This window comes from Balaenoptera musculus, chromosome 9 (assembly GCF_009873245.2).
Source record: "Balaenoptera musculus isolate JJ_BM4_2016_0621 chromosome 9, mBalMus1.pri.v3, whole genome shotgun sequence".
NCBI lineage: Eukaryota > Metazoa > Chordata > Mammalia > Artiodactyla > Balaenopteridae > Balaenoptera > Balaenoptera musculus.
In genome coordinates this window covers 40166548-40185960 of record NC_045793.1, presented here as the reverse complement: position 1 = coordinate 40185960, position 19413 = coordinate 40166548, and positions in this window count along the sequence as shown.

Genomic DNA, 19413 nt, shown 5'->3' with positions numbered 1-19413 from the left:
GAGTGAAGTAAGTCAGAAAGAGAAAAACAAATACCATATGCTAACACATATATATGGAATCTAAAAAAAAAAAAACAAATTGTTCTGAAGAACCTAGGGCAGGACAGGAATAAAGATGCAGATGTAGAGAATGGACTTGAGGACACAGGGAGGGAGAGGGGTAAGAAGTTAAGTTTTTTAAAGCACTGGTATATAGATGGAAATACAGACTGAGAGATTCCTGGTATATATAGATGGAAATGTAGAAGGAGAGATAGATAGATATACAAACATATATATATATATGTATATATATATATATATAACAATATATGTAAGTGGAAGAAGACCCTTAACATGCTACTGGTGCCAGTGAAGGCTATCTCATGTCAGTCTGTCTGACTCTGCCCCCAGTGAGGGAAGATGTGTCCTCTGCATGCAAAGAATGCATTTTCCATGAGATGCTACAAAAGAAAATTTTGTGAATAGATTGTACCATTAGCAAGAAACATCAAAAGACATTGGAGGTTAAATCGTCTTGTATGGCCTGAACGCATTATTATCATTTATAAAATTATTTCTATGAGGAAAACTATTCCTATTATAAACTTTGTAAGAACTTTTTTATAACAACCTATGTATAAATTGAGGACACCTTGCAAAATTTATGCAGTAAAATTCATATTAAAATAGAGAATGTTTTGAATGTTTGAGTAGGCATGTGTTCTACTGAAGAGGGCAAAAGGGAAAATAAAACATGTAGGGGAAGGACTTTGATTCTAGGACCATGGCCTTTTGAGGGGGAATAATGCTAGGAAGTCTCATAACAATTCAGAAACTTCTAGTCTTTAGACAAGCTGGGACCTGGGACCTGGGAACCTTTGCTGCAGTGCTTGCACCTAGACAAACATCTCCTCTGGCAACAAAATACAAAGAAACTAAGCGGGACTAAAAATAATTATGAGCATGTGCAGTGGGGGACAACAAGATACAAAAAGACCAAAAACCCAGCTGCCACTCCTGAAGAGCCAGGAGCAAAAGCAGGGTACTGTGCGTGCCCGCACATTCAACATCACCAAAGGGGTGGGCGCACCATCTAGGCCAGCCCTCCAGCTGACCCCTGGACACACCCTTACCCTCACCCCATATAAGGAAGCAGTCCCCTCACCCCAGGGGGAGTGAGCAAGGGAACCTCTTACTTGTTTTTGCAGCAGGGGCCCCAATAGAGCCTTGCCTGAATTTCTTGTCTGGCCTCTTAGCAATTTCTATTGATTAAGGAAGGCCAAGAACCCTGGTCGGTAACAGTCTTAGATATTTTAAACCATAGTATATTCTTTTGTCTTTCGCTTTTCCAGTGATTAATGTGCTAACTTGCAGATTCAGTCCAAGTCAGGTAGGAAGTAAAAACTGGCCAGTGTGTCATCTGAAACTGGATGGGACTGTAAAAGATATGCAAAAGATAAAGGCTTTTCCCTAGGCTTCATAGTTTCAGCATTTCTCCAGAAGAATTTCATTACACATAAACAAACACATAAAATATTTTTAGTTTCAAGGATTTTTTTCTTTTTGGCTCATGTGGCTAGCAATATTTGTTTTTGTACAAGGGAGACAAATATTACTTTTTAACGCAAATGTCTAGGAATCATATTGTGGGTGGTGACTTTCATCTCAGACTGTCTGGGGTCATATACTTGTGCTATCATTTACCATCTGTGTGACCTTGGTCAAATTCCCTGACAATTCTGGGTTGCTCCATCAGTTTAATAGGGATAACAATAGTTTCTTACTTTATAGAATTGCTGTGAGTGTTCAGTAAGAATACACATTTTAAGCACTTAGAATATAGCCTGGAAAATAATAAGAACTGAGGGATAAATTTCGACTATCACAATAATGGATTACCAGATTGCATATCAGCTGAGTCCAAAGTGTTTGTTATTCTGTCTTTGTAGGGTTTCTTTCCCCCTTATGAGTCTAGCCTTATTTTCACTGAGAAAAGATTCCTTGTCCCTGTATGAAGACATCTAATAGATGTGATTCCCATAAATGATCAGTGAACTGTTAACACAGCATTTTTGGACTCCCATAGTATTACTTTCATTTACCAAAGTTGTTGCTCTCTGGTTTGCAATCGTTATTGTGCAGCTTAGTGTGGAAAAAGCGTTTAGCTTCAGTAAAGCACAGATATCACTTACACGCAAAACTAAGGTGCCAACTATATCTAGGAACATCCCTACACATTTCTATTAGTGAGTTGATACGCCAGGATGACAGGTCATTCATGTAATTTAGATGTGAAATGTGGTCCATGGAGAGGCTTCACAGATATGGCTTATAGTAGGGAACTCTGAAGTCTGTAATTTGACCAGAGAACCAATAGATTCAAACTTTGCCTTATTATCGAATAACTCAACACATATGCACAATTCAATATATTAGGAAGCAGAAAGGAGAAAACCTGTCCTTAGAGAGCCTCCCTTAACAATTATCAGGCCTGAGATTGAGACAGTAATTTACATAAACAGAATCAGTTCTTGTAAAAGATCCACAAAGCAGAGCTTTCCTGAGTGTATCACACTCCAGCAACTGTCAGAAGGGTATTAGCACAATGAAAATGTCTTGGTTGCTCTTAAGATTGCTGAGAGTGTTTTATTCAAATACCAAATTCTTATATAGTTAGTGAAATAACCAGCAGCAAACATTCTTAACTACTTCTAGCTGACTTCCAGTGTTGGGAAACAGAGGTAACTGAGTAGATCCTGCCTCATCAGGAAAGATCAGTTAATTAAGCAGTAAGGGTTGGTGGAATACCTACATCATGTCCGATGCCAAGGAGAGTGTGGTATTACTGTGTTGACTAAGGAAGTACTAGGCTTGGACTAACAAAGAGCTAATTTTAGGGACATCAGTTAGGAATGATAGTTATCCAGTCCCTCTCCAATTCCGTGTCAGAAAGATGATAATCTCCAAATAGAGATTTAGTATTTTAAAGCAGATGAACCTTAAAAGAACGTGAGTTAACATTAAATGTTCTCATACTATAATTGAGGAAAATAAAATCTCCAAAGTGTGAGTTATTTGCCTAAGAAAAAAATAAATATTTAATGGAATAGACTGAAGTAGATTCTAGGTACCCTGTTTCCTAGGCCAGGGATGAAAACTTTATTGCTTCCTACTTCCTTGCTCCTTCGATTGCCTTATTTATTTTTTTCCTTTCTTAATGCATAATTCAAAGAAGCTGCATTTGCTGGGCCTCAACATCTGTAAGAAATTGAATATCAGGGATTTTTTTCTACTATCCATCCTAGATCCCAGTATTTGTGACTATTCTTGTTGCTACTATCACATGTTCAACAGGGAAAGAAAAATTCCCTTGGTTTGCTAGATAAGAAGCAATAACCTAACCAGAGTACTTATAGTCCTGAGTGATACACAGTTAACTTTTGATAATTGTCCCCTTCTCTCTGCCCATTGCTGGCGTTGCTAGAAATGGCTCTGACTGCTCCTTCAGCTGAAGCTTTCCCACTTTTATCATAGATAACACCTAGAATCCATCCATGTATTTAAAGTTATTTATTGTCATTCAGGAAAAAGATCTAAGGAGATGCTGAAGGTTTGTCTATTTTCCCTCTAAAGTATATTTCTAATCTCTTCTTAAATATTGTCTGGCTGGGCCATTGGGGCTAATTTCTTACTCTTAGCCTGATTCTCTAAGAATTAAAATCCAACTTAGTTCATGACTGCTCTTCTCTAATTTTTTAAAAATTATATTATTAAATTTTTGAATGTATTTCAAGCAAAAAAATACTATTAAGTAGCTGAATACCTATCTAAATTTATCAAATTTTATTTTGCAATATTTGCTTCATAATTTTTGATGAAGTAAAAACACTACATAGAGGTTGTAGCCCCTTAGGTGCCCTCCACCAGCCACATTATTTTCCTTCTATGTGCAGATAAAATCTGACTATGGTGTTTTTTGTGTTCTATATGTGCACATATATATGTGCATATATTAATAAAATATATATTATTATTTGCATGTTTAAACTATGAAATATTATTTTATATCATTTTGTATTGGACATTCTGGTGTACTTGTTAAATATTTTGCAATTCATCAATATCAATAGATGAAACTTTAGTTCACTAGCTACTACACAATGTTTCATTATATAAACAAATCACTATTTTTCTTCTAGTCATTGATGCTTAAGGTGGCTTATAATTTACACCTATTAAAAATAATGTTTTAATAAAAAATTGTTGTTGATATCTCATAATGTACTTGCATGAGAGTTTCTTGAAGGTACATAGACAGAAAGTGAGCCCTCTCATTAGATAACTGCTTACAGGGTAATTTCTACTATTTTACCAGATCTTGCCACATTGTTCTTCAAAATGATTGCAACAAATCACATACCCTTTCCTGAGAACTTTTTTGCTAGACACTCAGCAACATTTGTTATTATCAACATTTTTTTTTTTTTTTTTTACCAATCTGGTGGATGTAAAATAATGCCTTGTTGTTTTAATTTGCATTTTATGGATTGCTATTAAAATGAACATCTGTTCACATGTTTATTAGCCATTTGAGCTTTCACTTCTGTGAAATGTTTGCTAATGTCCTTTATCTTTTTTAATTGAAATGTTTGCCTTATTGCTTTTTAGTGGTTCTTTATATATTCTGGTTACCTATTCTTTGTTTATTATATGTATGGCAAATATTCATTCCAAGTCTATGATTTACATTTTCATTTTGTTAATGGTGTATTTTGATGTCCTGAGAATTTTGTTTATTTTTTATATTCAAATGGATCAATATTTTCCATCAGCTTGTTCACTGATTTTTTTATTATAAGCAGTTAACCCAATGTCTGGTACATACATTGTCTTCAATAAATATTTGTGGAATGAATATCTTTAGGTGTGGGTATAGTTTCCCTCACCTACTTTATCTACAAAATTTGCCAAACCATGTTTGTTTCTCCATGTAAGGTTCTGTTCAACAGTTCAACTTCTGTGAAAAATATTATTGGTAATTTTATGGGAAATGCATTGGATTATAGAACATTTGAAGATATCTTTCTTTTTCATGTTACTTCATATCCCCATCCATGAATAAGGACTCTCTATTTGGATCTTTTCATCATGACTTCCATTTAAGGTTTATACTTTTTCTCCAGGAAGATCTTTCACACTTCTGTTTCATATGTATCTTACTAATTTGTTAAATGCTATTGAAAGAATATATCTTTTGAATTTTATGGACTATGTATAGGGTCAAATTAGTTTTCTGCAGCAAACTAACTATGTTTGTTATAAGCTAGTAATGCTAATTAGTATCATATGTTTGAAGATTCTCCTGGATTTTCTATGTAGACAATCATATGCAAGTCGAAAATGACGTGTGTGCTTTTCTTTTCATTTACTTTTATTCCCATTTTACTACGTAGATTAACACATGCAGTACAATGTTGAATAGACTCTAAAGGGAATGGCTATAAATTTCAACATTATGATGTAATCTTTTGCTATATAACTTTTATCTAACTTCTTGACTTGGAAAGTTAACAATTTTCAGACTTTCTTCTTTTGTAATGTAAACATTAAAGATTATGTTTTTTCTTCTAACTACTACTTTACTTATATTCCATAAGTTTTTACACATAGTTTTCAGTATTAATACTAAGTTGTTTCTAATTATTATGTATTTTGAATTTTTAAATTATAAGTTACTTAGAATATTGCTGTTGTATTTACAAATAGATGGAGGTTCTTTTTCTTTAACTTTGGGTAAGAGGAATAAAAAGTTACAGTAAAAAGTGCATGAACAGAGGCATGAACTTCATAGGGATATGGCATTCAAATTTATACAGACTATGCTGAGTCTTAAAAATTTCTGCACCTCCCTATGGTAGTGAACACAAGTTCTTCCCTAGTGCAACATTTTACTGAGAATGTCTCCCTTTAGAGTCCCAGCCACATGCTTCTGTTTGAATATTTGATTAGTCCAATCTAAAATTTTTGACTCCTTTCTGTATGGATCTTATCTGAATGACCTAGGTATCTCCGAAAGATAACCCAAAACCATGTAGCAACACCCAATGCAACCATGAGGTAAGCCCAGGAGCACACTGCTTTGGTCGTTAGCTCTCTTTTCATCACTGGCTCCTTGAGATAGACCTTATAGCATAAGCTGTGCATTTGAGACAGTGTTTATTGCATGTTAATTTTCATTTTTATGTATCTGTTGCAATAGAGTTTCAAGTTCTTCCTATTACTATATAGCTGGGATCAAATGTCTGCTCTTCTGTGTTTTATTTGCCTTTCTATTAATTATAGAACTTTCAAACCCAGTGCTCTCTGAATAGCACAGCTCACAGCACTTTTCTTACTCTAGCTATGCTAAATAAGCCATTGCTCAATTCCAAAGTAGGCTGTATTACCTCTCTTTACCTCATAGCTTCTGCCCCAATCTCTTCTCCTTTTTATCTAGTACCTAGTCTCACATGTATTATTCAGTCCTTTTATTGCATATTATATTCTAGGTATTCACTAGATGCCCTAAAACCCACTACCTTAATAACTTAGAAATGACCCGAAAGCTAAATATCATGATTCTTGCCAAAGAGATAAAACTGAGTCCCCCAAATTTATAATCTCACTTTACTTTGCTATAACAATGATACTTTGTAACCACCTTATATAGGAACAATTATATAATTGATAGCTATTTCAGAAGAGGTAACATCTTCTCATAGGAAATCATTTTTTAAAAAACACTGTTCCCTAAACCATAGTAATAAAACATAATAATTTCAAATATACATATTATTTTTAGTAAATACCATTGGCCTATCACAATACAACCTTTCTCTGAGCAGTTTGCAGTAAACTGCTAGTGTATTTCCTATTTGTTAAGGCAATTAATGATCATATAATTATGATCATATAATTTCTTTAATGTGGACTGGAGGCAGTTTTGCTTTTTGTATGACATGGTAATAAGCTATTTCAAAAATAGAATTAGTATATCAGTCAGAGTCCATTCAGGAGACAGAAAACATACCCACAAGTTGAATAAGAATACTTAATATAAAAATTGTTAACTACTAAAAAATAGTTAACTATTAAAAGGGCTAAAGTGGACTCTGAAAAGCCAAGAATTATCAGGTGAAAAAAAACAAAAGCAGCGATTGTCATTAGGTTGGGGAAGAGTGAGCAACAAAAGAACAGAGGACCTAGAAGAAGTTCTTCCCCAAGAATGAGTTCAGATCTCTTCAAAGTGGGCATAGCTACAAGAGAACACCCAGGGTGTCTGTACAGACCTGTCAGAGGGTGCAGGATGGAGTTGCTACGTGGAACTGGCTTACCAATTGAGGAGACAGCTGCCTGAGAATATGGCTGGAACTATGTGACAGAAATGGTCTCCCAACCTGACAGTAGGGCTAGAACTGGTGTGTGCAGACCACTGGGCCACCATGCTGAATAATAAAGAAACAAGATCAGAGCCTAGAAATGGAGTGCCTTTCTGGGCTAGCGCGCTGAAATGTCTCTCCAGCAGCCTCAATTAACAAAGTCTAACATTCGCACCATCTGACAAAGGAGAAATGTCTAAAGGGTGTGGCTCCAGTATCACAAGTTTGTTGAAAAACTCCAAATTACCAAATAAACTTGAAAATATGTGTAATACGTTGATAACACATCAAGAATGTTTTCATATGAATCTTTCACCAATATGATCCTTCTACATTTGAATGATCATAATACGGTTTTGCAAGATTTGCTAGTGAAATTCTAAATTAGGAAAATCTCTTCAAAGAACAGTAACAATTAAATTTTTTGAGGCATGAGTAATTTTAAAGAGATAGATTTAAAATTTCAAGCCTTTAATTTGAAGATACTTAACATGTTATATCCTTGTATTAAAAAAATAATAATGGGTGTATCTGTCTCTATAAGTTTAGTTTTAACCCAACTAAATTAGTTTTCTAGGAGGAGCATGTATTCTAAATCTGAGGGGAATATGCATGTACTGATTGTCCCATTTTTTAATGATTTCTGCACAACAGATTGAGAACTGGAATGTAGCTTTTGATTGATGAATGGATTATCATTTCTAAGTAAAAGAAGTGATATATTCTTTTATTGAACAACTTTGGAATCTACACTTTTTCTTAAGAATATTCTGGGGCCCCTTTCCAAGAGAACAAATCTAGAAATTGTTACTCTTTGATCATACAGGATGAGCAAGGGTATTTGCTTAATACCCTGCCCCCTAAACATAAGGAAATAGTTAAAAACCACTAAACTTCCAGCAATCTCATCTGACCTTGTCAACCTCAAGAATTATCTGCCTAAAAATGAAATGTTGTAATGCATACCTACAATGGCTGATTTCCAGAGGAATCCATTTACTGTCTTGTTATTGGTCATTAAAAGTCTACTATCTAAGCATTATTCATTTAGTTCATGGATTTGAACCCTTTAAAAATGTAGACATCTTGGGAATAGAAACACCATGAAAGTCAACTTTTATTTTCATTTTTTTTGTATAAATGTGATTCAAATATTTTCCTAATAGGGATAACAGGGTGAAAAGATGAGCACGGTGGCACCAATGGAGGGCTGGCAAAGAAGTACTGCACAAAGGGTAAATGGTTTAAAAACCAGACGAAGAAGGGGCCAAAATACCACCAACAACTTGACAAGTTTATCATCTACACTCAGGGTTCCATTCCAAATTCCAATACCTTGCTGGTAACAGAAATGTGAAAATAATAATGATAAATAACATGTATATCACCTCTAAAAATATGTTTAAAAATTTGGAAATGAACACTGTTGAAAATTAATTTTTTTTTCTAAGGTTACTTAACACAGCTAAAGAGTGCGAAGGATATCTGAGGCAATGGACGTACTCGTGCTTACTTTATTCAATGTCTGTTATAATGCTCCCATTTCTGTGAAGGCCTATGCTTCTACTTTAAATAGCTAGAAATGCTTTGAATGAATATTTTCATAGTTTTTTGGGAGAAATGTGCAATTTTTTACTGTTCAATTATTCTGTCAAATTAAATGTTCTCTTTGTCTATGTGCTTTTGTTTTATTTTATTTTAATTTAACCATTTTGGGGAAACACAAGGGAGAAGGTTAGAAGCAATGGGTTAGAGAATAAAGACAAGATACAGATGGGAAAGGGAAGTATAAATGTAGCGTGATACTGACTCGGCCAGCTGGTTCTGCCATGTTCTTTACAGTTCAGCCACTTTTATCCACATTCCACCTCTTATATCTGCCAACACTTAGGCCACTCACTCATTGGTACCCTGGGCCACTGCCCGACTGTCAAACCCTGCATTCCCCACTCTAGCATTTACCTATTCATTTTTTTATTCCCTCAGAGTCCCAAGGCAACAACCGGAAAGTTGATTATTGGGCTATATCTCTTTTCCTGGTCCCAGGTCTGTATATTTTATGTAGGCTCTGGAATCGATACTTAGTACTTGTTTTGATTTTTTAAAAGACTTTGGGCAGAGGTAGCAGAGGTGTTAGAAACACATGAGGTTGGACATAGCTCTCTGGGGTCAAGCAGAGGCTACCCATTGCTTCTATGTTCAGACTGTCTTAGTCAGCATCTTAAAATGTTTAAATGCCTGGGGAAAATATCCTGGGTGATTTAAACAAGGTAACTTATTCTCCAGAGTCATAATTACAAAACTCTGTTTGAGAACATATTTTGAAAGATTTTTTTAAAAGTCAGATTGCAGTTTTTCTTGGGATGGATATTTAATGCATTTGTTGTTAGCTCTTGGAAACTAGCTAACCTCAGGGAAAAAAATCCTTAAAATAGCCAAGAGTTTTGGAAGCTAGATAGAGAAGAAAGCAGACTTGATTGCTCAGTATAAAACTAAATAAAAAAGGATATTATCAGCAATTAACTACAAAGCTTGATTCTAAAGGAAAAAAAAAGAATCAAAGTGGAAACATTTTTAAAGAGATGAAAACACTACTGGGAGCTCCACGGGGTATGGAATTTCTAAGAAGCCAGAATCAATTCATATTTTCTTGTTTCTAGGCAGTATTCAGCTTTCAGTTATTTTTTAAACACTTGGGGGATACAACTGCTGAGAACATATTTAAAAATCAGAATAAGCCAGAATGACCCTGGAGCTTTCATCTCTCTCTTTTCCCCCTCTTTTTCCCTCATTGTGCTTTGCAAATAATTTATCACCATAAGCCAAAATGGAACTGAAACATCGCTTCATTAAAAATCAAACAAAATCCAATCACTTGCAGTAGTCATGACAAGACTGATTAACTGCTAAGTCACTCAAAAGAGAGATGAACTAAAGAGAAATAGATGTTCTGGGTGATAATCCAGGGAAAGAAAATGCCAGGTAAGTAAACAAGCAGAGTCTTCTTGCATTTGAGTTAGAGATGCTGCAAAGAAAATATTGCTTGTATTAAAAAGAAACCACTTTTCTTATAAAAAATGAGGATGTCTGCTATTTAACAGAATTTCCATGAGGTCTTCTACTGATGCATTTCTGCATAACCTCAGAGTTAGGGAAGCCAGTGACAGTCAAACATATGCCCAATTACCTAGTGGGGCCAGGCATGTATCAGAGAAAACTACACAGAAAGAGGAAGATTTGTGTCGGGTACCAGGAAGAAGGAAAAATATCTATTTCTCCTTAGAAACAGGGATGGATGTCCTTAGACACATCATAGCTTCGAGGTAGAATTTGGGGCATAGGTCCACAATCACTCTTTCAGGCTAATTTATTATGATCCAAGTGTAAGAGTCCTAGACTTTCTCTCATGTCCTGGTGCCTAATCAGATTTCTTAGCCTGTCAATGTGAAAACATAGTTCTAAAAGCATAATGCATAATTCTGGTTAAGAGATCCAGAAAAATGTGGAAATTCAGTGGCATATACCATAAATAATAGTTGTGCTTGTTTCTTTTCATTTATTTTTTCCAAATGTCAAAATGGTAATAGAAAATCATTACACTTACTAACCTCTTAACAAACAGAAACAGCAGAAGACAAGTTTTTCCAGTTCATTCTGTTCTAGTTTCCCATCTTTACTCTTCCCTTACAATCCAGAAATTAGCCACACTTTAGTGCTTAAAACTTAGGGGTGAGACCATGTACTCTTCCTCTTCCATTCTGGTGAATGTTAAAGTGTTCTACCCCCTTTCAATGAAATTGAAGGGACTTTTTTTTTCAGGATAGAAGCCATTCTACCTCTTGGACTGGCACAGAGACACTACAGAAGATGATTTCAGCTGTCAAATATTGTGGCTCTGAAATTACAGAGTAGAAAACAATTAGGCACTGTCTTTGCATCGCTATTCATTAATGCTGTTGAGCATGAAATGCCTGGCAGATTTACAGGTGGCAGAAATAAAAGATTAATTGTTTTACTTTATTTATGCCTGGAATGTAACTGAGGACTAAGTAATTTGATTCCCATCAGTAATCTGTTTCCTTTTGTCATTTCCCAACACCTGTCATTCTGTTAATTCATCCTTCTGCTTATAAATGTTAGGCACTTGAAGGAAAAGCACATATTTTTTTTCATTCACTTATGTTGAACTAGTAACTTGGGAAACTTTCCTCTTTGCATTTTATTCCCCCTTAGTAGGAAACAAAAGACACATTCTAAAAAACTGCAGCCTACGATAGAAATTGTGTTTTTCTCTCCTTAAATTACATAAGGTAAAGAGATGGGTATGGTTTAAAAAAACACAGAAATTAAGAAAAAAATCAAACAAACAAACAACTACTACGAAAACCTCGCCCTCTTCACCATTTCCTATAGTCTTAAAATTGTTTAAAATCTAGTACAAGAATTGTTTAGATGTGAAAATATACTTGTCTCCTTTTTTGTTCTTTTTCTTATTCCAAAGGATGCAATTTCTCTGATTTTCTCTTTTTTTCCCTGTCTTTGATCTGTAGCTTTGAAACATTAAAATTATTGCAGAGAATGCCAATCATTATATCTGTCAAACATTTCCAAACTAATCTTGTACCACGTTCATAAAGAACATGCTCTTCTGTAGCCCTGTAAGGGGCAGCCCTATACGCAACATGACCCAGCTGAGTTGGTCACTGCCATGTAGCTGAGAAGTGTTGTCACTGTTCACACAATAACCTTGGTATTACCTACAGACACAGCTTTTCATCAAAGGATGAATATCATAAATGTCAGGATTGGACATACCTTCTTAGTCTGAATTCAAGGACCTACTGCCTCCACAAGCTACTTATCTTTCTCCAATAGCAAAACTACCTCTGCTAGTCTCCTACTCAGATCTCCTTCTAGGTGAATGAAATGTTTGAACAAAAAGACAGAGTTAGAACTTCCTGCTGGAGACTATAGGCTATCCCAGGTTCTATATCCAACTTAAGAGTTTTCTTCATTTTCTTTTTCCTCTTTTTTTTTTTTCCTTCTGAACATATCATTTAGTTACACTTCTCTTTTATCTCTAAGTGAACTTGATCATCAATAGTAGATCATGGAATGAGATGAGTTGGGGGAAGTGGAGAGAGACGAAACTAGCCAGATGATCAGAGATCACATCAGAAAAGGCCTGGTGTGATATAAAAAAGTTTGAATATTATCCTAAAGTCAACAGGGAGCAAACAATAAGTGACTTTTAAAACATTAAATGATCAAATTTGTGATGTGGATAACTTTGACAGCAGGGACAAGGATAGTTTGGGAGGGACTAAGCCCACTAGCAAGAAGAACACAAGAAAATGCTGTTACAGCAATCCAGGTAATAAATATGGAGAGATTACATTAAGGAAGAAATAATGTAAACAGAGGGGAAGGGATAGATTCTAACAGTACTGAGACCATTGATTGAATTAAAGTAGGTAACTATTGACATATGGGTTAAGGAAGAGTAATAAATCAGGAATAACCAAGAAGTGTCTAACTTGTATTCTTGGAAGGTAACCAAGATGAGAAGTTTAATAACAAGTTTCACTGGGGAGGGTTGACTTCAATGTTGGAGATCCAAGTGAAGTAGGAAGTTGTATAGATGGGTATAGATATTAAAAGACATGACCTCAAGGTATATATTTGCAAGTCATTACCATTTATGTAGCAATTGAAACCACATTTGTTGGAGGAAATCACTCAGAGACTGTAATGGTCATTAGAACTATTCTCTTCTATTTTGGTTTGCACTTTTTGTGCACATTATAGGATTATACTGATCTGCCCCCTTTGAAGTTAGTCTTGACTATATTACTCACTTTGCCAACAAAATTGAGAGGAAGGAATTTATGCCTCTTTGGAGCAGAAGCAGGTTCTAAGTTGGTGCTCACTTCTAAGTTGGTGGTTCTCTTCCCCCTGCCACTATGACCAAGAATATCCCTGGTGATGGAGGATCTGCTGACCTGTGTACCTGAATGAAGACAATGTGATGGGTACCCCCAGGTCAACTGTGATAAACATGTAATATGAGCAAGAAATAAATACTGATTGTTTTAAGCCACTGAGATTGTAAGGGTTGTTACTTGTAATTTAGCTTATCCTGTCTTGATAGAGTGACAGAGAGATAAGGAATATTCAGGGACAGAATCTTAGAAAACAGTAGCTTGTAAGCAAGAGGTACCGAAAGGAGATCCTACTGAAAAGACTGAGGATAAAAACCAAAAGAGGTAGAAAGAGGAATAAAATGAAAGAGAAAAAAATATACCTGAAGCCTAGGGAGGATTAAAGTTCCCAGTAGGAAGGAAGAGTAGATATCTTGGGTATTAATTGGTAATCTTGTCAAGAGTCATTTAGATAGAGTGTGATGTGGGCAGAACCCCAATTGTAATGTGCGGAGGAATGAAGGAAGGTGAAGAAGAGATCTAAATTGTATATTGTACTTTTGAGTACTGTGGCTCTCTTTGAAAGGAAAGAGAAAAGTATTGTAACAGTACAGGAAAGAAAACACTTGGAAAATAATTTGGTTTTTGTTGTTGTTTACGGATAGGCAGTACTCGAGCATTTTTACAAGCTAAAAGGGAAGGGTAGAGAGGGAGAGCTTGAAGAGAAAGGTGAGAGAAGGTAATGAATGACCTTTTACATGTTAGAAAGGACTAAAACACTGGCTCACTTGAAGTGAAATAAAAACTGCCTCTAGAAAATAATAAAGGGAGAGGGTTTGCATGTCTACACTCATGAAACACAGTGCTTAAGGGGACTTAGCTACTATGAATCCATTCACTAAACTCTCCTCCATTGAGTTGACTCTGTAGCTTAGACTCTCACTAGAACTAAATATACAAGAATGCCATTTACATTAAAAAGAAGGGATGCAAAGCCCTGGCCTTTTTAAAATAGTGGATATCCCATATGTATCCTATAATAGTACAGAGTTAAAGTAGGTTTATTTTGAGATTAACTGCATTATGCTATATTTTTTTCCTCACAGGGTTTAGTGGTAGTGGTGATGGTGAGGTGCAGTGGTATTTTGTTTGATTGTGCATTAAGTAGGCATTTTAAGTCCTTGCTGATATAAAACATCAGTGCCTCACTGATCCTAAGGGAATGTATGGATGCAACATTAAATTTGTCTTTAGAAAATTATATTATGAATCTCTGATTAGACTCAGTTCTTGTCCTCGATATCTTGTGCTGTTCCATATAGAAGGTATTTACTATGTATATTTGTTCTTGGGAGCAATGTACTGCATAAATAGTAAGAGTATCTGAAAAGAATGTATTTTGTACATGTTTATTTACATTTAGTGTTTTAATGATTATTATGCTGATCCAGTGTTTATAATTCTTTTAGATAAGAATTAATGAGTCTTGGACAAAGGTTTGAAACTGTCAAAATTCATTTCAAGTGTTCATTTATGTTGGTATTTATGATCTGAAAATAAAGATTCTCGTGCTTTCTTAACACTATAATTTTGATATATGGTCAGAAACTGTATAATTCTTTGTCATTAGATTAACTTTTCATATCATCTCAATACATTTTTTTAAAATTCTTTTTATGTTTCATAACTTCTTTGGATTTGACTTTGTATGCATTACAAAACAAACCAAAGTGATCCATAGTTCCTTTTCTTTTCATTATTTATCAGTTGACTCCCTTATACCTTACCCTTCCAAAAAATGAGAGATAATGCTAGTTTTTGACATATAAGACATTATTCACCCAGAAATACTCTGATTTTTATCCTATAAGTACAAAAATTACACAGTAAAAAATTGTACAATGGCATAGCTAGCCTAGAAATTTGAAATTCAGAAATAAATAGGAAATGTTGCAGAGTACCTTATGTGAGAAAACTTGTGTGATATTTCACCATTTGTAGCCAACTGTTCCCATTTACTTCATTGCCATATCTAACATTCTTTTCAGCACACTTTCATAGTCTGTAGTGACTATCTTGTAGGGAGATGCCGTTGGAAGGATTCTAGTTTTAGCTACAAAGCTTGATGAACTGCTTCCAAGATTCTGTCCAATACCAGTCTTCGATGACTCCAGGAATTCTAATAATTTCCATCATCCTCAATTCTTAACTGTCTGACCCTCTAGCAGATTACTCCAGATTATTTCAGATTTGAGGACTCTCCCTTCACTATCTCCCTGACCACTGACCATGCCAACTGAATTACTCAATGTTTACCTAAATTACTAAATTTATATTTTACTCTGGTTACTTATACAAAGTAAGCTATTCAAGTTTTTTTTTGAAACCAACAGCATAGAACAAACTATAGGATTGATAAACTGCTATTCTATCTTAAAATTTTAAAAATGCCAGGAAAGTTCTTCTAAAATGGCCAAATAAGTCCCAATCTCTTGGCAGATAAAAACTACAAACTTTGAACAAAATATAATAAACAACTACTTGAAGCCTCTAGATTCAATAGTAGCAGGATCAGCAGATTCTAGAAGGGACTCTAAAACTTGAAGAAGAGCTTCACATGAATGTGAGTTTCCAATTTTTCTCAGCTTTCACTCTGAAGGATTTCATGGCAAGCCACAGTCACTGGAATGTGAAGAAATCCAGGATACAAAACAACAGATGGAAACACCTCAAAATTGTGTGTATTCTCTACCCAAGTGTCTACCAAATCTAAACCACACATGCAAGGAGCATACTTAGAACTGTCAGCTAAGGGGAGAAAAAGGATATGATGTGAGAGCACTTGCTACTTTGGCCAGTTACAGCTTCCACCTGTAATATTCTTTTTACTATAGAAATCATGCAATCACTTTGTATGTCATCAATACCCTGAGCCTAAAGGTTGCCCCCAACCACTTAAACAATGGTAATGTGTCTTTCAAGGGATTAGCCAAATACTTTTCACCAATCCTATAAAGAAAGGAAACAAGAGAAGAGACTAATAGAGCTGAAAAATAAAAAAAACATGGTTCAGTTTTTTATTGGAATGTCAAGAAACTAAACCCTGACAATGGTGAAAATGGGCTGTGTAAAATGAAGTGTGCCTTACCCTTGTAAAAGTATACAAATCAATCATTCCTGGAACTGCATAAATCAGCCACTGTCAAAATATATATTGTCTAACTTGTTCCGAGTCTACTACCCAAAACAACAGGTAAAATCCATCAAAAAACCTGAAGATCATGTAACCAGCTTGTGCAAGATGGCAACAGTTTCTGTCCAATATGTTTTTCTTTCAAGTAAATCCCTAGAAACAGGGACAAAGGAAACTGAACATGCAGCTGGCTTCTCCAAAGCCTCAAGGGTCGGTTCTTATGTCAAAGGTGCAGTCCCTGGTTATTTGTGTTATCTTCAACTTTTTGTTAAAATGAAACCGAATTTTTGTTTTTCTTCCATGTAGGAAGAATAAGGATATTTGAAAGTCCTTTCTGCCCAAAGAAGATGAAAAAATAATAAGATCCATGTGTTATAATGAGGTAAAGAATCAGACATAAAATATTCAGGTATAATTGGATTTCTGTCTTTAAATCAGCATACAATTTCAGTGCCCGAATATATGATAACAGAAGCTTAGCACTGATTGATAGTCAAGAGAATTGCCAAGTTACTGAAAGTGCTCCACACATTGCAGCTCTGGTGCAGTGAGGTGAAGCCCATGTCTGTTAAACAGTGAACAATAGCTAACTATCAAGTCAAACAAGCCTAAGCTCAGCTTTCAGATGGGCTGGAGGAGGACGAAATGATAGCAGTGTCCTTGTACTCAAGGAAGGTTGGTTTTACAAGAGACAAACAGATACGTTTCCAAATAAATGATAAATGATATAAGAAAAGTAAATACAAAGTGTTTTGATGCTACAATGTTGTGAATGATTAATTTTGCATACAGCTAAAGTGGAAGACTTGTTCTTTTTGATAAATGCTAAAAAGTCATTTTAGTTATATCTATATTCTCCTATAGAATGAGTTTTTAGGGAGCTTATTTGTTCTTACTAATCTGATTATAATTCTACCATTGATCTGCTTCACAGTCAACGTAGTTTGATTAAGAAATTCATGAAATAAGACACTTACGTTTAGTTTATGCATTAATTTGTGAAGCATTTATGGAGTGCTTACTATATGCTGATCTCTGCACTTTTCTGGTACCAGCAACATCTGATAAGTGATCATCTAGTCTTTGTTTTGACAGCTGCAGTCCTAGGAAGTGACACTTCTAAGTGATAGAAAATATTTTCATTGCACTTGAATGAAACATGCCTCCTACTGTGTTCACTCATTCATCGAACATATATTTGAGCAACTAGTGTGGACAGGCATTATATAGGACAGAGAGGATGGAAATTAATTTAATTCCTGTTTCTGCTCCCAGGAGACTAACAGTACATGGACTTACTGATTAAGCCTGATTTTATCCTGAATCACATAAACTGGGGTTCCCAACCTTGGCTGTCTAACTAGAATTACCTGGATAATTTTTTCTTTTTAATACAGATTCCTAAGGGCCACTCTTAACTCTTCTTATTTATTAGTTCTTGGAAGGAGCCCTAAAAATCTCCATTTTATAAAATTTTGTTAAGTGATACCTAAGCTCAATCAAGTTATTTATCTAGTAAAATAAATAGTATCTCCCTAATCTTATAACCATTCAGACATGTGAAAACAGATATTCTCTACTCCCAATTTTCCCTACCTTTTCTGTGATTCATGTGATCAAGTCTCATAATTAATAATTACATGATTTTGAGCCTAATATCTCAAAATCATGAACTCAACCAACAATTTGAGAATTTTGATTTTTTTCTTAAAATATATCTAGCCATATCAAACCTATAAGAGGTTACTATATGTTTTTTTTTTTCCTACCAGCATTTTAGTTGTTCCGTCCTAATACCATATTAATAGTACCATAAAAGGGAATTAACTTGGCATCTATTTGACTAGTATTTGTGATCACTGAAAAAGACTGTAGGTTGAAGTTTACCAAGAGTTTTTTTTATAAGTATATTAAATAATACTTGCAGGAATATAACTGTTTTCAGGCATCTTAAAAGTACCAGCTTATAAATATTATTTACCCTAGTTCAAAACCAACAATTTATTTATTAATTTTTACCAAAAAAAATTCACACCAAACTTTTATTTTATTTTTAGTTTCTTTAACTAGAATAGAAAGAAAAAGGATTTTTAAAAATAGTCCTACTATGCAATGATTTTAATCATGCAGTACCCTTTTTTCTTTTAAGTAAAAAGCTGAATTAATAAAAACAGCTGGGTATCAACAGAACCTCTGTGAGCTAGGAAACACTATTTGCTTTAAAACAACAAAAATGCACTGTGATGTAAAGAGTAAAATGTAGAGGACTATGCACTCCAGACTACCAGTAGTGTTTATAACTTTCCACTTTGTAAAATTACAAATTTTCCTTTCTTATTTACAGTCTGTGTACCACAGCAACCTAGGAGTGCTGCTTCTGCATCGTGCATGCTGATCAGACACCCTTGTATTCATTAGAGGAACTGACTCATGATTCCACAGCTAATCCAGCCATGCTACCTGACAAAGTTGTACCTTAGACCACCACTGCCTGCCTGGGTGGGTTCACTGCTGCTTGAGGGATCCATAAAAGAACGTGTCAGAGATTAGTCTCTCTGTGTGGGTGTGATATTAAGATAAACCAAAAAAAGTAGAGTTTCTCTGAGATGATACAAGTAAAACCTTATTTTAATGCTGAACACTACAGTCACAATACCTTAAAAGATGAAAAGCTATCCATGTGGTACCGAAATCTTCACTGAAGAGAGATACAGGCCTTAAAGTCTGGCACACATGAAGACATGGTGAGGGGAATCATTTCATCTAGAAATTTCTCCTTTAACATGTTATTCCACATGCATGGAAAATACGCATTTGTAATCACCCATAACTATTCTAAACTTTTGGGTAAATAATACACATTTTTAAACAGTGCTTCTTTTAGGAACTACAAATTTTG